Here is a 21,464-nt window from a genome sequence, read left to right as displayed (position 1 = left end):
TACCTAAAAGGACAGAGGAGGCGAGAAGCTTTTCGCATTTTGCCTGCTGATGCAAAAATCAGGAGTGCAGCCCAAAAGAAAATGGACAGCAGAATCCTTGCCATAGTGAGCAGAGATCTTGTTGCAGCTGAGGGGCATTACCACACGTCATGCTATAAAATATACACCAAAGGGGTCTCCAAAGAAGAGGTTGTCAATACTGAAGATGATGGCGCTGATGCCCAGTATGAAGCTGCTGTGAAACAGTCATACAATGAGCTGTTCCTCTTCATCAGGACAGAGGTCTTTGGCAATCCGTGTGTGATAACAATGCCTAGTCTCACTTCTAGACTGGTGTCTTCAATGAACTCCCAAGGAATAGACAAAATCAAGGAATCGACCATAAAACACACAAGACGAAAGCTGGAGAGTGAATTTGCCGGAGCCTTACACATCATCTCCGATGCAAAGGGAAAACTCTTCCTCTTTCCAGACAACCTTTCCATGAATGAACTTGTCAAAGAACACCAGTCTCTTAAAAGGGGGCTGCAGACATTGAAAAGTACCAGTGCCCAAGATCTTGTAGCTAATGCAGCCATCAAGCTGAGAGAGGACATTAAGGATCAGGAGGTTCCTCAACCCTGGCCACCAGATGTTAGACCAGAAGCAGAATGTGCTGTCATTCCAGAATCACTTAGAGTCTTTCTGTGCTATTTACTCTCTGGCACTAATGATCCTCATCATGCATCCCAGAGGGTTTTGCGGCTCATACAGTCATTTGGGCATAACATTGTATATGCAGTGACAAGAGGAAAGATCAAACCCTCCAAGCACATCATTTTACCATTCAGTGTCAAGTCGTTGACAGGGAATGTAGAGCTGATAAAAATCCTCAACCGACTTGGTCACAGTGTGTCCTACTCGCAGATGGAGGAAACAGACACTGCCTTGTGTCTGCAGAAACTCACTGCATCAGGACAAGACACGGCCCTACCCAGTAACATCCATCCTGGTGTATTCACCACTTTAGCCTGGGACAATATTGATCGGCTGGAAGAAACAATCAGCGGAGAGGGAACATCTCACAGAGTCAATGGGATTGACAAGTGTGCTTCCTTTCACTCTACTCTTCAAAATAAAAGTTCTTCCGTTTGACACTGTCGAAACAAAATTTACTCTAAATATGGTCAAATAGACACTACTACTGTAATAGACAGCACACACTTTAGCTTTTAATAATTGATGATTATTGACTACTGTAGCCTTTTTAAAATTATGACAGAAATTTGTCTTTGTAATATTTTTGTATTTTTCTAATATATAAGTTTACTGCGCATATAGCGGAATTAAACAGCGACTTGCCACTGTATTAAAAGGAGCGTTTGGGGGACTCTGGCGTGATAAATCAGCATTTAACCCTTTGTTTTATCCCTGACTGCTTGGATCAGATGGTGCAACAACTTTTTATTTTAAGAAGGGTAAATGGCATTCATAATTTTATAGTGTGTTTCTTTGACTTTTGGTTGAATTGAGAGCTTTAAATACGAGGTTCTTTGTTTCATAATGGATGCTTTATCAAATTTATAAAGGATTTCATTTTTGTTTACTTTACCAGGCAACATACCGTACTCTCAGTTAAACAATGTCTAATGAAATGATTATTACATTTCTTATCAATGAGAGAGATCCCCTGGATGGATATGGAACCAAGTTTTGGAGTGATATGATGATATTTATATTTTGGGTTTGAAATATGAATTCTTTAGGTAGAGCTTTTAACAGTCTTGTAAATTCATATTGAGGAGGACTGAATTTGTATTTGGAACAGAGCTGCTCATAATTTAACAGCTCACCATTTGATTTCATCAGGTGCACAACCGACCATATATTCTTTTTCATCCGTTCTTCATAAAACAGTGACTTATTTTAATACAGTATATAACGGTTATTCCATATTATAGTACCATGAGGAGAGTAATTGTGTACATATAACAACTTCCAATATAATAACACTTGCTTGTGGAAATCAGACAATTTGATTGGCAGCTTATCAATGTTGAAGTCAGATAAAAGCAGCCATTTTAATCCACCTATTTTGTTGAATATAAAGTTTGGAATAAAGTACCAAAATAATTCAGCGTTGTTGAGCCAGGATTTCAACCAATTAATTTTAAGGGTACCATTAAGGCACTCAAAATCTATTGCTTTCAGGCCCCTGTCTCTTACTTCTTTAACCATTTGATTTTTTTTTTTAGCACAGTGTGACTTGTTTCTCCAAATAAAGTTGAAGTTTATGGTGTTAATAGTTTTGGTTAGATTGCTTGAGATTGCACTGCTACATGCTGGATATTAATCTTGACAGACTTTCCATTTTTGTCAAGTAGATGTGCCCTAAAATAGAAAGATCCCTCTGAAGCCACATATTTAATTTAGACTTAAATTCATCAAGTTTATTTTTAATGTTTTTACTGATACTAGAATTTGGATCCTTTGAAATATATGTACCCAAGTATCGAATATCTGTTTTAACGGGAATATTACATACCTCTTTTACTGGAGTGTCATGGATTGCCAAAAGCTCACACTTTGTTAAATTTAGTGAAAGCCCCGAGGACTCTGAGAAGAGTTTTAAACTATCAAGAGCAACTGGAATTTGTTATTCATTTTTAGGAATAGCGTTGTATCATCTGCTAGTTGTCTTATAGCTATTTCTGTACCAAAGATATCTAATTTCCTTAAATCCTTACAATTTTTGAGATATGTTGCCAACATTTCCCTAACTAAAATGAATAGGCATGGTGAAATTAGACAGCCCTGAGGAATACCAACAGAAATATTGAATCTAGAAGTGGTTCCTTAAGGTAGTAAAACGCAGCTACTGATATTCTGATACAGCCCATTGATTAAGTTAATGAATTTTACTCCAAAACCAAAATGTTCTAAAACTGAGAAGATAAACTGGTGTTCAACTGAATCAAAAGCTTTATAGAAATCTAAAAAAAAAAAGAATCCATCATCACGAATTAAATCCCTGTATTCAATAATGTCCATTACCAATCTTATATTGTTGTGAATTGATCTTCCCTTAAGAAATCCAGATTGCGATTCTGCAACAATATTTAAGATTCCAGACTGAAGACGCGTTTTGAAAATGTAAGCTAGTAATTTATAATCTGTATTTCTTAGAGTGATTGGTCTTCTATTTTCAATGACTCTATGGTCTTTGTTTGCTTATGGGATAGAAATAATGAATCCTTGGCGCATTGTGGGAGGAAGACTGTATGATTCAAAAATATCTAAAAAAAACATTGTAAAGTAGTTACTTTATTTTGTCCCAGAAATAACGATAAAAATTCACTGTAAGTCCATCTGGATCAGGAGCCTTGTTCAAAGATAAACACTTTACAGCTTTTTCTAACTCTGCTCTTGCTATATTGTCCTCACAAGTTTTTTTTTAAATTTATCATCAATTTTAGGAATATGTGTTTTAATACTGTTCAGAAAGACCTTGCAATGCTTTTCTGAAGTTACTGTAAAATTTAAAAATTTCTGTTGAAATTGATTTTTCATCTGTGGTTTCGATATTGTTTATAAGTAGGGATTGTATAGCATTTCGTTGCTGTCTTCTTTTCTCCAAATTACAAAATTATGCACTATTTTTTTCTCTTTCCTCAATAGCCCTTGACTTCACAAAGGCTCCTTTTGCTTTATGGACATATATTTCATCTCACTTAGCTTGGAGATTTTGTATTTTTTGTTTATCTTCATCAGTAGGAATAGGTTTGTTGCAGTAAAAATTCAGTTGTTGTACAAGATCAAGTTCCTCCTCTTGAAGTTCTTTGAGGGATTTTTTGCTGAAGGAAACAGAAATAATAAAAAAAAAGAAATAGAAAATACTTTATTTATCCCAGAGGGGAAATTCAGGAGTCACAGCAGCATTTAAGAAAACAAAAGTAAGAAAGTGTATAGAAAGTGCAAAAAGGTCCACAAGAAAATAGATGATGACATCCCGTCCACCACTCTCCAGCCCAGCCAGTCTCCACCTCCACAGGGTCCAGGACTGAGCCTCCCCAGCAGTCTGTTCAGTCTCTGTCTCCTGGATCCTGTCTGCCCACAGCAGGCGAAGCTCCTCCTATGTAGGGCCGGCATCCGATGTCAGCTTCGTCAGCCACGTCCGTGAACAGCACGATGCCGCTGGGCTAGCACGGCTAGCTCGTCCGTCCCACCCTAGATAGATCCCACATTCCCAACAACGATGGATGGAAGGACAGGTCCACGTCGTCACCTCCCAGCTCACACCCGAGAACCAGCACGTCTTCCTCACCTCCTCCTCTTCACCTTGAGGGAAATCATCAAGCCCTACACTAGTTAGCATTGACTTGCTACAGGCTGCTAACAGCTAATTTCACATGTAAACAATGCAGCCATAGATACATGTAGGATCTCCAGACAAACACAGGAGAAAAGTAGTAAAAATATCACTGAAGCCACAAAATGTTTGGTGTCCACGACCAACAATGAACCATACAAAGTGATGATCCACTCCAAATACAAAGATGACCAAAAAGAGACGAAAAAATTACAAGAAACGGACAAAGAAGAGAGAGCTGCTGCAACAGGCAACTACTTGGGCAGCGCCTAGCAACGGATAATAGCAAATATAAAATAGTCTAACTTTATCTTGTTCTACAAGATTTTCGTAGTAAATGTCACTATTTAAAAGATTGGAATTAAATTTCCAATATTTACTTGCTCCCCGTTTTTGGTCATGTGGTTTTAATTGTAAAAGAATAAGGCTATGATCAGATAGAGGCGCAACAGAAATACCAGAGCTGATGTCATAAGTTAATAAATCATTTGCTACAAGCCAATGATCAATTCTAGATTTATAATTTGAGCTGAACCAAGTGAATTGTATTGTTTCTGGGTTGAGATGACGCCATACATCCACTAAATTTTGTTCAATACAGAAGTTATTAAAAACAGTAGTTGGATGATTTGATGAATATTTGGAGGGCCATTTATCCCAAAATTCATCTTGAACCAAGTTAATGTCGCCTCCAATTATAACATTGTTGGTAAAGTATTTTAATTTTAGACTGTCAAGCTGAAGGGCTATTTCTTCCAGCAGTAATTTGTTTTGGTTTGTAATATTATATCTGCTCATTTATCAAAATGAGCTTAAAATTTTCTATGTCAAGAATCAAAATTAACCAGTGACTATGTTCATCTTTATGTTGAGAGATGACCTTCCCCTTAAAGTTTTTAAGTAAAACAGTAACCCCTGCTGACCTTGAAGTGTCGTGACATAAATACATTTAATACAGCGATTTGACCCATGTAAGATGGCGATTTGAAAACCAGCACAGCACCTTCCGTCCTGTGTTCTCTGACATCACACCCATACGCAAGTTAAGCCCCACAAGAACGCGCGCGGGATCGCGACACAATGGCCCAATCCCAAACCGCCCCCTACTCACTCTCCCTACACACTAAGGCCGTTTTCGAATTCGCCTACTACATACTACTTTCATAAGCAGTATGTAGTATGACTGTTGGGTTAATTTTGTAGTATGCTATGCTGGTCTCCAGTTCGAAGAAAACGGTAGTTGGCTACGACTGACTTTTTTTCCCAAAAAAACTTTCTCCCTTCCCATTCCCTTTCCTTCTAAGAAATTGTGTACAAACACACACACACACACACACACACACACACACACACACACACACACACACACACACACACACACACACACACACACACAAAATATACATATGAAATGTCTATTATCAGGTTAAGTTGATCATCGATATCCAGTTATACATGTATATATTTTCATTACCAATAAGCATTCTTTTTTAAATTTCCCTGTAAATATAACGATTCTCTGATGTATTGTAAACAGTCTAATGATGTTTTGGGTTCAGGTTCTACATTCCTCAGTTTTTATGAACTGTTCTTTGTTCCTCTGCGTTCTTTTCCTGTTTGAATTTGACAAGCTGCCACTACAATCCAGTGTCCTCTATTCTTATCTAATTAGCCGTTTTTAATCCTTTGCAAACTCGATGGTGGTTGTCTGGTGCAAATATCTACAACAATAACAACAGAAATTGTAAACAAAACAACTTTTTATTACAACTATAAACAACTACTTGAGCATTTTTTCAATGACTGCCATCAAGTCTTTTTGTCTCCTCTCCTCCCTCGCAGCAATCTCCTGTTCTCTCCTCTCCAACCACACCCTCCACTCTCTCTCCCTCTTCTCTTCTCTGTCCAGTCACTCTCTCTCTCTCTTATCTTCTCTTTCCAACCTCTCCTTCTCCCTCTTCTCCTCTCGCTCAAGCTGCTCCTTCTCTTTCCTCTCCTCTCTGTCCAGGGCCTCTCTCTCTCTCTCTTTTCTTCTCTCTCCAAACAAAGCCTCTCTCTCTCCTCGTCCTTCTCCGTCACCTGGCGCAACACATCCACCCATTCTGGCCTCCTCCTCTTTCTGGATGGTGTTCCTGCCTCTGTCGAGGGAGGGGAAGCCACCACTTCATCCTGGTTGGAGGAGTCAATGGTAACCGGGGGCGGGATACTCGGCCTCCGGCCCAAGGCCTCATCCGTTAGGTTGAACCATCTCCAGGATGCAGCGGTGGCTTCTCCTCCCCCTGTGCTGATCCCAGTCCTAGGAGCCTTAAGTTCCTGAATGGCACACACACGATTGTCATGAGTTATTTATTAGATTGTCAGGTATTTTTGGAGGTCGACAAACTTTTTCATTCTTACTTTGTATTTCTGCTTGAAATTTTCCCATTTCCTCTTTATCTTTCCTGGCTCCACCCTACCCTCCAAGCCGTAGTCCTTCAAAAACACACTATTAAAAACAATGAATGACAATTTACTTGAATCAAAGGTTGATTTGATTCTGGTGGGGGATTGGTATGAGGTACATGTACCGCTAAATGCTAGGAAAGCTGAAATCCGTCAGTTAATTATTGATAAAACTACAGGGAAGTGGTTTGCTTGTTGAGTTTTCTCCTCCGGAGGAGCTGATGTTAAAGCTGACATGGAGACGCCAGGTAAGGCGCAGTCTGTCACACCTCCCACGAATCCTCCCCTTACGCACGGTGCGGCAACGGAGGAGCTTCAGCTGACTCTCAAGATACGGGAAATGGAGCTACGTAACCGAGAGTTAGAGGTTCAGGCCATGCATTAAAAGTTAAGCATCTTAGAGCTGGAGCGCCAGCCTAGTGTGTCCACCCAAGCATCCACTCTGCAGGATTCTCACCATTCCCGTGACAATTTCCAGGAGTCGGAGGTGGACTCATATTTCAGTGCGTTGGAACGTATTGCAGCCACTTTGAATTGGCCCAGGGATGTGTGGTCTTTGTTGCTGCAGTGTAAATTAGTTGGTAAAGCTCAGGAGGTGTGTGCCAGCCTTACTATTGATCAGTCTGAATTATGACATTGTGAAAACCACTGTGCTCCGTGCATATGAGCTTGTGCCGGAGGCTTACAAAAATTTAGAAATTGTCAGAAAATTGCCAATCAGACGTATGTAGAGTTTGCACGAGAAGGGGGTTCTTTTTGATGAATGGTGTCAAGCCACTTAGGTGAATGATTTTGCACAATTGCCCGAGCTCGTCCTTTCGGAGGAATTTAAAAAGTGTTTGCCCGAGCGCATCGTTGTATATGTTAACTCACAAAAAGTTATGTCTCTTTCGGATACTGCTGTCTTGGCTGATGAGTTTGCTTTAACTCACAAAAATGTGTTTTTGTCTTCTGGGTCCCGCAGGTCACCCATGTCTGCCGAAAGGAAGAATAGGTTGGCGCAAAGATTCAGTCACAGCTGAAAAGCGTGAGTGTTATTATTGCCATGATTCTGGCCACCTCATTGCTGCTTGTCCTGTCTTCAAGCAAAAAGACCAAGCTAAGGTTAAAAAGCCCTCTGCTCTTGGCTTGATTCAGTGCAAACCTGTATCTGTACAACCTGAAATAAGGGATGAATGTACTAAGTGTAACCGAGGGCCAGGTTAAATAATTATTTCATTTAACTAATAAAAAAAACGTCTTTAAACCATCCCTAAAGTAAAATTCCAAAGATAATTTGGAGGAACAGCAAATTGGCGGCAAGAAAATCAGAGACAGAGACAAAAAAACTGATGTTCAAATAATTTGCTTTATTTAAAAAAAGAAATATGAAGAATGGGCAATAAATAATTTTGAGCTGTAGAAAAATATTTGAATCTCTTGTTTTAAAAATAGAAATAATGTAAAATGACAAGGCTACCTTATTAAATCCAAACACAATCATTAAAGAGAATATTGCAGACAAAGGGTTAAGTTTCTTTCGATATGATCGCTTGTGACTAAAAAAAGGGGTGCAAAGGACTTACCATTCCCACGTGCCCAAAAGCCCTGCATTCACTCAAACACAGCAACTAAGGAAAAAGAAAAATGTGCTCAGTGAGAAAATGAAAAAAAGTGCCAACAACCACTCACACACAATTAATGGGGGTAGTGAGGTGCAGGTGGTGAGGCTTACACCCGCGGACAGCCTCAAGACGCTCAGACCACGAACCACTCGATCTGCAATACTCAAACAAAAAGACAACAAGGTTAAAAGATGGTTTAACAAAGAAAAAAATGAGAATAATCAGACTGATAACTTTAAAAAAAACAAAGCGAGCAATAGGGCAAACCAAAACCTAACTACAACTAAAGCTTAGAAAGTAACACTCAAACTAAGAAAAACAAAGCCCAAACAAAGCAAAACCTAAACAAAGCAAAACCTAAACAAAGCAGCAGTGGCAGTCAGCCTATAAAGATATCCAATAAAAAAAGGTTAAAACACTGCACACTACAACATTTTAAAATCAACACAAAACATGATTGGGGTACCTTAAAAGACAGCAACAAGTATGAGTCAGCTCCAGCTACTCAGGACCAGGATCTATAATAACAAAGACAAATGTAAGGTGATATTGCCACAACAAGAAGTCACCACATGCATCAAAGCCTGCACTTACCCCACGTCTGTCACCAAGAACACTAGATACCCAGAAAAACAGTTCACAAAGCCAGAGTGAGTCCCAACCAAGATCTGCAGCCTGCTGTGTATCAGCACAGGGCTGCTTATATTGGGAAACACCTGTGCCTAATTAGGTAGAAGGGAGGCACCATCACAGGCTGCATGATAACAAAACCTATGGAAGCCCAGAGGGGACCAAAAGGCTGCCGGTTACATAAGGTTGATGATGAGTTCAAGCCTTTCATTTCTCAGGGTTTTTTCTCTCTGAGTGGCAATGAGGCGGACAGAGTTCCGATCACTATTTTGAGAGATTCCGGCGCAAAACATTCTATTGCTCGTCGTGGAGTTGTGTCGTTTTCTGATGACTCGTACTGCGGCACTGATTTGTTGGCGTGGGGAATTGAAATGAATGTGTTGTGCATTCCGCTTCACACTGTTCATCTTTCGTCCTCTCTTGTGTCTGGTCCTGTGTGTGTGGGTGTGAGGGATCAGTTACCCGTTGCTGGTGTCGATTTAATTCTCAGCAATGATTTGGCTGGTGCTTAAGTGTTTCCCACTGTACCCAAGGTAACAGAGAGTCCTTCCGCGGATGAAGGCTTTTCAACCCCCACAGTCGGGCTTGAATTACAGTCTGTTTTTCCTGCGTGTGTTGTTACGTGTGCCCAGGCTCGCAAGCTTAGTGATTTGCCGGATCTTTCCGATTCGTTTTTGAATGCGTCTGTTGACTTTGACAAGCCCTCTAATGATGAGAATTGTACGCCTGTAACTGTTAATATGTTGCCTGATGTAACGAATTTGTGTTTGGCGCTGGATTCAAAACAGCTCATCCAGGCTCAGAGGAATGATTCAACTCTAGATGCTTGTTTTTCTGCTGCAGCTTGGAACGAAGACAGTTCACAGTGTGGTACATACCTTTTTGTTGATGATGTGTTAATGAGTAGATGGATCCCATTGACCGGTATTGAGTGTGACACAGTAACACAGATTGTTGTGCCAAAGGATTTTTGTGTCCAAGTGTTTAGTCTGGCTCATGATCATATTTTGTCAGACCATGTGGGTGTTAGAAAGACATACAGCAGGGTTCTAAAGTATTTCTTCTGGCCAGGTCTGAAGTCTGATGTGGTAAAGTATTGCCATGTTTGCCAGGTAGCAGGGAAACCTAACCAGGTTATTCCGCCTGCCCCTGTACATTCTGTACCAGTTATCGGCGAACCAGCATGTGATTTTAGATTGTGTTGGTCCTTTACCAAAAACGAGGTCTGATAACCAGTATGTCCACACCATGATGGTTGTGCCACTCGTTTTCCCCTGGCTGTTCCTTTGCGCACAATAAAAGTGAAAGCTGTGGTGAAGGCTTTAACGAAAATCTTTTCCACTTTCAGTTTGCCCAGACGCATCCAAACCGATCAGGGTTCGAACTTCATGTAGAAGATTTTCGCTCGAGTTATGTCTATGTTGTCTGTGAAGCGTCAAGTCTCTAGCGCATTCCATCCTGAAAGCCAGGGCGCGTTGGAGCGCTTTCATCAAACTTTGAAGGCCATGCTTCCTAAATTTTGTGTGGAATCAAACAGAGTGGGATGAGGGTTTGCCACTTTTGCTGTTTGCTATTCGTGAAACTACTCAGGAGTCCCTTGGTGTCAGTCCAGCTGAGTTAGTGTTTGGACACACTGTCCGCCGTCCCCTGCGTTTGCTCCAGGAGAGCAGGCTGGCAGACGAGCGCAGTCCCGTGCACAACGTTCTAGATTATGTCCGCACGCTTAGGGAGAGGTTACACAAAGCTTGTGAGTTGGTTCGTACATCTCTCTGCCCTGCACAGTCTAAGATGAAGGCGTATTTTGACAAGAAGGCTACAAGCCGTTCTCTCTCCACTGGTGATCGTGTGTTAACTTGGTTACCTGTTGTTGGTTCCAGCCTCAAGGCCAAATTCAGTGGTCCTTATGAGGTGGAGCACAAACTTAGCGACACTGATTACGTCGTAAAAACTCCAGATGGTCAAAAAAAGTCTTGCGTGTGTCATGACAACATATTGAAAAGATATGCTGAACGTCCGGAAGCTGATGTGCTGCCAGAGAGCGCTGTGCAGAGCGCGTCTCCGGTCATGTCTGTGGTTTCTCCCTCGTCCAGTCCAGAGGAGGATGAGCTTAGAGAGCCCTCTGTGACTGTTCCGTGTGCGCGCTTGGAGAATTTGAAAATTCTATGCAACCTTGATGAACATTTGTCTTATTTGTCTGGGCCCATGAAAAGCGATGTCTGTGAGTTAATTCGTTCTCATGCTGCTCCCTGTCATGATAAGCCCACCCAGACGACAGTGCTGCAGCATGATGTGGATGTGGGCGAACACAAGCCTATGAAGCAACACCCGTACAGAGTTGACCCCGGGAAGCGTGCTGCCATGCAGAAGGAGGTTCAGTACCTTCTTGAAAATGGGTTTGCTGTGCTCAGTTCCAGTCCTTGGAGTTCTCCGTGTTTGTTGGTCCCAAGATCTGACCCAACTCCCAGGTTTTGTACGGATTTCCGTAAAGTTAACTCTGTGACGAAGCCTGACTCTTTTGCTCTTCCACGTATGGATGATTGTGCGGATAGAGTAGGTTCAGCGAAGTATGTCACCAAGCTGGATCTCCTAAAAGGTTACTGGCAGGTTCCATTTACATCCCGTGCGTCTGAAATCTCTGCTTTGTCATACCGGATCATTTCCTACAGTACACGGTGATGCCTTTTGGGTTGAGGAATGCCCCTGCCACTTTTCAGAGGCTTATGAATGTTGTCCTGTGTGGTGTCAAAAACTGTGAAGCTTATCTGGATGACATTGTGTGTTTTTCCTCCTCTTGGTCTGAGCATGTGGAAATGCTGAGAGAAGTTTTCAGCCGTCTGATGGCTGCCTCTCTGACTCTGAATCTGGCCAAGTGTGAGTTCGGTAAAGCTTTTGTCACCTATCTAGGTAAGCAGGTCGGTCAGGGTCAGGTGAGACCTCTGACGGCTAAAGTTCAGGCCTTTCTTGACTTTCCAGAGCCAAAGACCAGGCGCCAACTCCGCAGGTTTTTTGGGTATGTGCGTTATTACTGTGGGTTTTGTGAAAACTTTGCCAGTGTTGTGTCACCGCTCACCAGTCTGTTAAGTCCAAGTGTTTTGTTTGTGTGGACTCCTGACTACCAGGAGTTATTTGAGTCCGCTAAGGCCCTTCTGTGCAGTGCTCCGGTGCTCACTGCGCCTGATTTTGCGCGTCCTTTAAAGTGGAGGTGGATGCCAGCGCTACTGGTGCGGGCGCTGGCCTCTTACAGTAGGATGAGTGTGGCATCGACCACCTTTCTGCTATTTCTCGAAGCAATTTAACAGACATCAAGTTAGCTACAGCACCATTGAAAAGGAGGCCCTTGCGTTGCTGTGGGCTCTACAGCATTTTGAAGTCTGTGTTGGGTCCAGTTCCGAGTCGGTTGTTGTGTTTTGGGATCACAATCCTCTTGTGTTTTTATCTTGGATGTGCAACAGCAACCAGCGTCTCGTGCGCTGGTCCCTGTTATTGCAGGACTTTAACATCGAGGTCCGTCACATTAAAGGGATAGGAATGTGGTTGGGAACGCTTTGTCAAGAATGGTCTCGTAGTTGATCAATCATTTCTTTTAGGGGAAGAAATGTTTGATCTAGTTTGTTTGTTTCTCTCTCTGTCCTCTGTCTCTCTGTAGTTCTACTTGCCGCTCTCCTGCAGGTGTGACCTGTGATTGGCTGAGGGGTGTGGGGACGCACCGGCTCCTGGTTGGAGGAGGACGTGACATGGTGATGAGCGATTGGCTGGAGTCGGATGACGGGGCTTTCAAAGGGGGTTCCAGTAGGTCGGACGCCGGCCCTTCTGCCTCACCACCGCCTTTCGTGTGAAGTTGTATTCGAGTGTTGCATATCTGTGTGTGTGAGATCAGAAGAGATCTGACTTTTGTCAAGTTTGGAATTTTAAAATTGCAGTCGTGGTAAGTAAAGGAGAACAGTGTTGGAAGGGGGATCATTTTTCTCCTGTTTTTACGTTCAGGGAGTCAGTCCCAGGGTTAGTATGTTTTTTTTTTTTTACTCTAGGGCTAGGTAAGGTATTTTGATTTATCAGTACAATTTTGCCTGTTTCTTTGTTCATTTACTGTTCCTCCCTGAGGTAACCTAAGTGAAAAAAAAAAAAAAACTTTAAAAAGAATTAAATATTGGTTAAGACTGCAAACTTGATTCTGTTTTCCTTTCCCCGTTTCTGTATTGAGACGCTCTGGTGGTGAGACAGGAGAGGTCACTTGTGTTATTTCCCAGTACCCCTAGACTAGGTCATAACAAAGAGAATGCCGCAACTAGAGAAAGCAAGGATTTGACTTTGGAGCTTTGAGATGCAACCCTGGACCAAAAGTACCCTGGGTTCTGTTCATTGACTTTAGCTCAATATTCAATACAACACTCCCTCAGAAGCTGGTCCAAAACTGGGCTTCGGCAGTTCAGCATGCACGTGGGCACTGGACTTTCGAAAATACAGTTCCCAACACATCAGAATGGGAGACCACACCTCATCAACATCCACCCATCAACATTCATCCTGAACACTGGAACCCCTAGGGGTGTGTCCTCAGCCCCCTCCTCTTTCTACTCTTCACCCATGACTGTTCCTCCATCCACTCCTCCAGCACAATCATCATATTTGCTGACAACACCACTGTAGTAGGACTGATATCAGATAATCCAGAGACAGCCTCCAGGGAGGAAGTTCAAGGGGCTTGAACAATAATATCACCAGAACAAAGATGAAAATCATGGACTTCAGATATAAGTGTTGAGAGCCTCCTCCCCTCCTTGTTCAGGGAGAGAAGATGAGGAGAGTGAAGCGCTTCAAGCTCCTTGTGCTTCATATCTGACCAGGCTGACCACGCCTGGTCTGCTCACACTGGTGTTGTGTGAATGATAAACAAATTGTTCAATACCCGAGAATCACTTTACTGACTCGAGAATCATGATTCTTCGCCCCAAATGACTCATTTACTGACTCAGTACAAAGCTCACGGTAGCCCAGCCCCTCACTCACATCACAGGAGAATGGCTGGTACGTAGAATGGCTCAACTCACAGTGTATACGGGTCATTAACTCACCCACAGTACATACAGATCACTAACTCACTCACAGTATGACTCAAAGCACATACGAGTCACTCGCCATCATATACGTCAATTAGGTTAAGACCATTGATTTGTTTTTCAACGGAGGGGGTGGGATCTGGTGGAGCTTCTCTATCTCTGTCTTATACCTGGCTTGTAAACAAACAATAGTACTGTAGGTGGCAGCGGTGCTGTTTTAATGAGAGATCAGCATAGACAGGAGAATAAAATGCGAGATGACAGTGGTATGGCGAGACATTGCAAGTTGGAAAAGTTTGCGAACTCAAGTGTCTGCGCCAGCGGGAGAGGAGTGAGATTATGTGCTGTGAGTCGAGCCAAGCAGTGACTCGTAACTCGCGGGGAGGAAGGGGGTGTGTGAGTGACCTGTCTGTGCTTTGGGTCAATCTGTGAGTAAGTGCGACCCGTATGTGCTAAGAGTCGAGTAATGGTGTGGCCACACCAAACGCGAATTTGCGGCACGATTACATACAAAGTCAATGCAAAGATGCGTTTGGAGCGTCCGCGGGTTTGGAGCATTCACACGTTTGGGCGGTAGACACGAATTCGCTCAAGTTCAAAATGTTGAACTTTTGATGCGAATGAAGCGTGACGCGTGAAGGCTTGCCGTGGCCGCCAATCAGCGTTTACATTCCCTCATGACGTTATCGATTTTATGACGTTGGGGGGCAACCGCCGCCTGCTCTGGCTCCAACTCCGCCAGAGGATGGAGGAGAAAACAATCTGTGTGGTGTGTCATCATCCAGAGTTGACGTGTGTACTCTACAGAGACCGGAAAAAAAGGAGCAGGCTTGGTTGAAAGTCTCTGAGGAGACAGGTTTTGAATGTAAGTTCCGTAAACATTCGTTCCCAGCTGGATTTGCCTGCACGGGTCATCACCGAGTCCAACTGTGTTTTCCTCAGTGGAGTTTTGAGCCTGATAGAGAGGAGGAAGGAGCGGGGCAGGGGCAGAGCCAGGGAAAAGATGGAAGTTCTCTGTGCTCCTCTCTTTCCTCAACCCCTTCATTATCCCCAGGGAGACCTCCAGGAACATGGGTCGGGGGGTCGGAGGTTCGGAGGATGAGATCGTAGAGAACAGCCAAGCGGGGCTGGTGGATTACCAGGAAGAGGCAGCAGGCCTTGATTGTGATCTCCAGAGCTTTCACACACTCTCCTGTCATGCTTTGGAAACCACAGCTCATTGTTTTTCAGCTGCTCTTTTGGACTTTCGGTCTTTAAATGAACGGGCTCTCTACTCCACATGCACAGTACCGCGCTTTGTTTGCCCCTCAGCTTGTCAAAATAGTCAAGTAGCGAGACTCGGGCGTTCACGCAGCGAGACTCGGGCGTTCACGCGGTGCGTGACAGGCGATTTGCGTGAATAAATTCGCGTGTTCACGTTTGGTGTGGTCGTGGCGTAACGCTACGTACGTTCGAGCTGGCCAGTGACTCATATGTGCTTTGAGTCATACTGTGAGTGAGTTAGTGATCCGTATGTACTGTGGGTGAGTTAATGACCCGTATACACTGTGAGTGGAGCCATTCTACATACCAGCCATTCTCCCGTGATGTGAGTGAGGTGCTGGGCTACCGTGAGCTTTGTACTGAGTCAGTAAATGAGTCATTTGGGGCGAAGAATCATGATTCTCGAGTCAGTAAAGGGATTCTTGGGTATTGAACAATTTGTTTATGATTCACACAACACTACACTCTGGCCACAAGCTGTTTCCCCCCTACCCTCTGAAAGCCTTTGTGGTTACACATCAGTTTTCCAATAAAATATCTAAAATGATTCATATTTCTTTTGTTAATCACTAAATTTGGACCAGCACAAAAAAAGGGGAGGTTACAAACTCCACAAGGGCTCATTGAGATGGCATTTCACTGGGCATAAAAAGAGTTACCATAAACAGGAAAAGGCATTTTGAATGTTGATAATATTTCTGCTGTGTCATTGTGGTTGTGTGGTAGAGTCAGACTGTTTTGACCTGAAACCTATCACAGATGAAGAGATATTTTCCAAATGGAACCACGAGACACTTGTTTATTTATCTAACTTGCATTCTTATTTGAACAAGGGTGCTTTTGATAGAATTATTCTTCTTTAAATCTAGTCTTCTTATTCTTCTCTAAATTCATATTAATACTCTTGAACTTCTCAAGTTAGACAGGTTACTTTTATAGCATAACACCAACTAAATAGCACAGTACCCTGTTTTGATCCATCTTGTGTTTTGAAAATGATATTTTCTGCCACTATTGCTGTGAATGCTGCAGAGCATATTATCTTCTGTTACAAAACTTTTTTTTTTTTACTTACCTGTACTCCCAAGGACAACAGCTAAGCTTTGACTTGATGTGATTAAGTCTCTGAGTCTTACTAGAGAAGCACTTGAGTACCATATTTACAAAGACATGTTCTCAAAATAGCTAAAATCAGACCACTTTCAGAATACCTAATAAAGAAAAGGACCTTCTGGAATCAAAACCATATTTATTTTGAATTAATTTATTATCTTAAATTTGGTCAGGAAAAGGAATTAAACAATGTAATATAAAACAATATTATGAACATTAAAAAAAACATTTACAAAAACTGTTGCATACTTAAACATATTTAAATTAATTATAAATTTATATTTGATTTAATATTGAATTACCAAAATCTCTTTCTCGCTCTCTCTCGCTCTCTCTCTGTGATAAAATGTTATATAACTCATTAATTACATTTCTACATCATTCCCCCTCCCCCCCTCACTCTTTCCCTTCGCCTCCACAAAGTCCTCTTCCTCCTCCTCCTCCACCTTGTCTTCCTCCTCCATCTCCTCCTGAGATACTTCCCTCAGACTTTTCAGTCTGCCACCCTCGTACTCTAATCGTAGTCTCGATGGGAGGGGTTTAGGCTCTTCATGGTATGGAGCCTCTCAAAGAGCAGCTGGAACTCTGAGGGGATTCCTCTGTTGTCCAATATCTCCCGCTCCTTGTCATGGGGACACAGATAGACACCCTCCACCTTGATGGTAAATTCACCACTGGCCACCTGAAGTTAATAAATAATCATAATTAAAGAAACTTTAAGTGTATTGAAGTCAGTGTAGTGTATAAAAGTACACAAAAAATATTTACTCACATCAACAAACGTGGCATTGGTGGAATTGAGGGAGTAACCTCCCTTTGGCTCTTTTTTTTTTTTTTTTTTGACCAGATGGCTGAGTCTCACCAACGTCCCAATGCTAAGGTGTGTGAGGTTTGCCTCTCTCCACAGGATGACATCCGTTTCATGCCCGTCCTGGATGAGCAGAAAATATATCATTTCTTTTGTTTAATGTCATCTCATGGTTGGGTCCAATAAATAAATAAACAAATGAATAAAAAGATGTCAAAGTTGGGTCTTACCTGCATAATGGTAAGTGATCGCTTGGGATACATATTCGCACTGCTCTCAAAAGCAGCCTGGAAAGGCTCCAACTGATAGAAAAGTTAAACAGTTCATATTTATTTGAATTGAAAAATAAAACACAGTAATAATGTTTGATATTCAAAAGGTGTATGTGTGTGTGTGTGTGTGTGTGTGTGTGTGTGGGGGGGGGGGGGGGGGGGGGGGGGGTAGGATATGCACAATGCTTAACAGTGCTCAACAAATTTATCAAACCACCAGCTAGTGTAAGGCACTTGCTACCCTGAATGTATCCTATGTTCTGTAATGTTTAATGAAATGCTATGTTCAAGCTCTTAAACCAAAGTTATATCTTTTATGTTTTAAGAAAATTACTGTTTTTACCCATGAATATTCATTTGTGTGTACTGTTTTACAAGAAAGCAGAAGAGTACAGCTAAGTACATTATTGTTTTTGATTACCAAACAGTTATTTTCTGTCATTTCTGAAGAGAGAAAAAACGTGTTTTGGTGGGTGTATGGTATGCTTGATTAATCTGAGACTTTTGAGAGAATTCCAGTGTTCTGGCTCAAGTGTGGGAATGAGAATTGGAATTCAGCTTGAAATTCTTCTCTTCTGTTCAAAATGGTAAAACAAAGAGAACTCACAGAGAAAAAGAGAGTTTGAGGAAAGAACTTCATGATGCAGAGTAGTTTTCTTGTTGTCTCATAAATTGTTAAGCACTGTATGGTGGGATTCTAAAGGTAATAATCAATTTAAGATGTGTGTTAATATCTACCTTACTCAAACCAAGAATCCTTGGACAGTCAAGTACTGGCTCTCCTCTGCTGCCACGTCCTTGACTCTGACCTTTTTGGAGGGGGGCTCCAGGAGGACTGCGCCTTCATTTTCTAACTGCTGGCTTACATTGAACCCATTACAGTCATAAATCTTTGTGTTTCTACTGCTTAACACTGTATCTCTCCTTCCATAATTTCCGAGACCATAATTTTTGATAATGATAAATTTGTCTTTCTTCACATAGTTTTCCAAATGATTAAAAACTATAAATTTAAACACCTTTGCACCATCGGTGACTGCAGCTTCCACATTTACATAATTGTCAATTGGTGTCAGTTGGTTGTTGGCAATCTGCCATTTTGTAACTTTTTCTTTTCTTTTAATAGCTAAAACTTTGACTTTCAACATGTTGGTGTTTAGGTTTGATGATGCCATTCTGAAAAAACAAACAAGAAAAAAAAATCCCATTAACAAAGAAAAAGGAGAACATTTTATCATGGAAAATCTGTATTGCCTCCAGGGGCCAATTCCGTCTGGAATTGAAGTCCCCACATGTATGATGTACTACAAAGACAACACAAAAAACTCAACTGCATAAATATAACTACATAACTACCATAGATAACATCATATGCATGCATGCATGCATGCCATATAGTGGAGTCACAGACTGAGGTTCTGTGACCATCGTCTGGCAAGGATGGTTTGATTTGACCTCTATGGACCCTGTACAAAAGATTTAGCCCCCATGTCCCTCTCAAAAATCACAGGATTTTTTGCTACAGGGCGAAATTCAAAATGGCGTCTGGCACCATCACTAAAAAATAACTTCTGATCTGGATGACCTAGAATCACGTATGAGGACACTTTTTCATACAAGTCAAACATGAGGATTCCAAATCTGACATCAATTTAATCATATGACCTTGATTTGACCCAGAAATTCAAGATGGCCAAGATCCAGTACAGTGAAAACTTAATTTACAGTATTTGTTGCTTATATTTTCAGTCAGTTGTACCAAGGAGGGGTTCTCTGGAGTAGGTTGTTAGTCCACTGCCAGATAGTCAGCTTGGGGGGCCTTAGGGCCTGCTGGCCTGCCCTGAACCATTCTTTGTCAGGTCCCTCTCCAGGAACCAGTTTGTCATGGAAGACCCAACCAGGAGCACAAGGCTCCAGACAGCATAGCTCTCAGGGGTCATAGGGACACACAAACACCTCCACCACAGTAAGGTGATGGTAACTGGAGAGGTTTTTGTTTGTTGTTGGTTTTTTGTGTGTTTTTTTTATTTTTTTTATTTATTTTTTTATTTTTATTTTTTTGTCTGTGTGTTTTTTTTCTGTGTTTTTTTTTTTTTTCTCTGTGTTTTTTTCTCCTTAATGGACATCGGAGCTCCATCACACCTATCAATCTGAATCAGAGCTTTCTGTGTCAATTCTTTCTGAGTTCTCAGATTCAGATGACTCCACCCCCCTCCCCTGTGCATCATCATTCTCCTCCTCATCTTTCTCACTCTCAACATCCTCATCCTCTTCAACTGGCCCTGGTTGGAAGAGCAGGCCGCGTGTGGCGTACAGGACGGCAGTGACCACCCACCAACTCCCAACCATGACCAAATGGTGAGGGGTGGTGCTTTAGTGTGGGGTGGTGCACTAGATACGCTAAGTAGTTGGTGCGGAGGCAGTGTTGGTGTAAACTGTCTGCGTCTGGAGGGAGACTAATAAAAGATTTTCTCTTCATTGTCTTCCACTTGGAAGCACGGGCTTCAGCCATGGTGTCACTCTTCTTGTCTCCATAGATCACTTGTCTTGTGAGTGCAAATAGCTGTTGCTCTACCTCCTCTTCAAGGTGAAGGCTATCGCCACACCGAGTGAGTTGCTGCTGTGCCAAAGAGCCCTTTTCCACCTTGTCATACAGTGATGCTTTTCCTTTGCCATAGAACCCTGAGTTGACATCACAGCCTGTAAAACAGTGTAGCTGGACAATGCAGTCTGCCATCTCTTCTGTCACCAGGCCACGACAGAGGACTGTCTCCTTGTTTCTCTTGATGCATAACATGCCAGGGAGGTTCTGTGAGATGACTTGGGCTGCGACGTCGACGTCAGTATCAGCTGCATCAATAACAACAGGCCCAATATAGCCTGACTTCCGTAGACCTGCATAAACAGTGAAGAGGATGGTGTCAGCTTTGGACTGCTCAATGCTGTAGTCTTCTATTGGTTGTTGTGTTGACAAATTCATGCAATGTGGGCCAACAGAGTAGACAATCTCTGCATTGGCATTCTGTGCCAGGTCGGTGAGGTGGCTGTATATTAATTTTTGCAACCGCTCCTTGTTTCTGACTCTACACAATTGCGTTTTGAAAGCCTTTGCAGATGGGAAGGGGTCATCCAATTTCATGTATGTGTTTGGTACATGTACCTTACCTTGTACCCGCAGGTCTCGCTCATCATCTTTAGTGGAGTAGGCTGCATCATAGGGATCATTCACACAGATGATATAGTGAGCACCACAGTGGCAGGCAAAGATGATGAGTGACACCTTTTGGACATAGCCCAACCACTTGTATGGGCTGCCATCCTGGGTCTGCCGATCTTCCGCTGACGGGGTTGCCATCCTCCAGGTCATGCCCATATCAACAATAGCAACATAGGGTTGTTTGATAGCCATAGTTTGGAGGGAAAGCTTCTGGATGAGCTTGCTTTCTGTGTCTTCCTATATGTGCCACACATTCCTCAACAACACGATGTTCCAGCAGTTCAGGGAGGTTGACAAGTTGACTGTCTTCAACCAGGCTGAACACTGCTTCGAGAGCCCTTCTTTCCATTTCAGCAACTCTTGCCTTGAGTTCCTTGCCGGGTTTCTCTACGCATGCATCCTTGGAAAATGTCAAACGTTTGCTCAAACTGACAGGTTCATGGACAGATTTATTCTTGCTGAACACCCAGTCCTACAAGAAGATGTTCAACTTCTCCTCTCCTGCAGAATGGGCTGATTTAAAGTCCGCAATGAGCTCATCAGAGGCAGGCATGGCTGACTGTAGAGTACAAAGGGTGGGTGAGGCTGGATTGAACTGGGATGAGTCAAACTCCTCCATGCAGGCAAGCAGGTTATGCACACACTGCTCATCCTTTCACATGCACTTCGGGCCACTTTCCACAGAACGATCTCCCACTATTGGAACGGCA

The sequence above is a fragment of the Halichoeres trimaculatus genome, unplaced genomic scaffold (assembly GCF_033239565.1).
Source record: "Halichoeres trimaculatus isolate MK-OKI-2021-1 unplaced genomic scaffold, fHalTri1.1 fHalTri1_scaffold_11, whole genome shotgun sequence".
Taxonomy (NCBI): domain Eukaryota; kingdom Metazoa; phylum Chordata; class Actinopteri; order Labriformes; family Labridae; genus Halichoeres; species Halichoeres trimaculatus.
The sequence above is the reverse complement of the archived record's forward strand: the minus strand, read 5'-3'. Positions refer to the sequence as shown.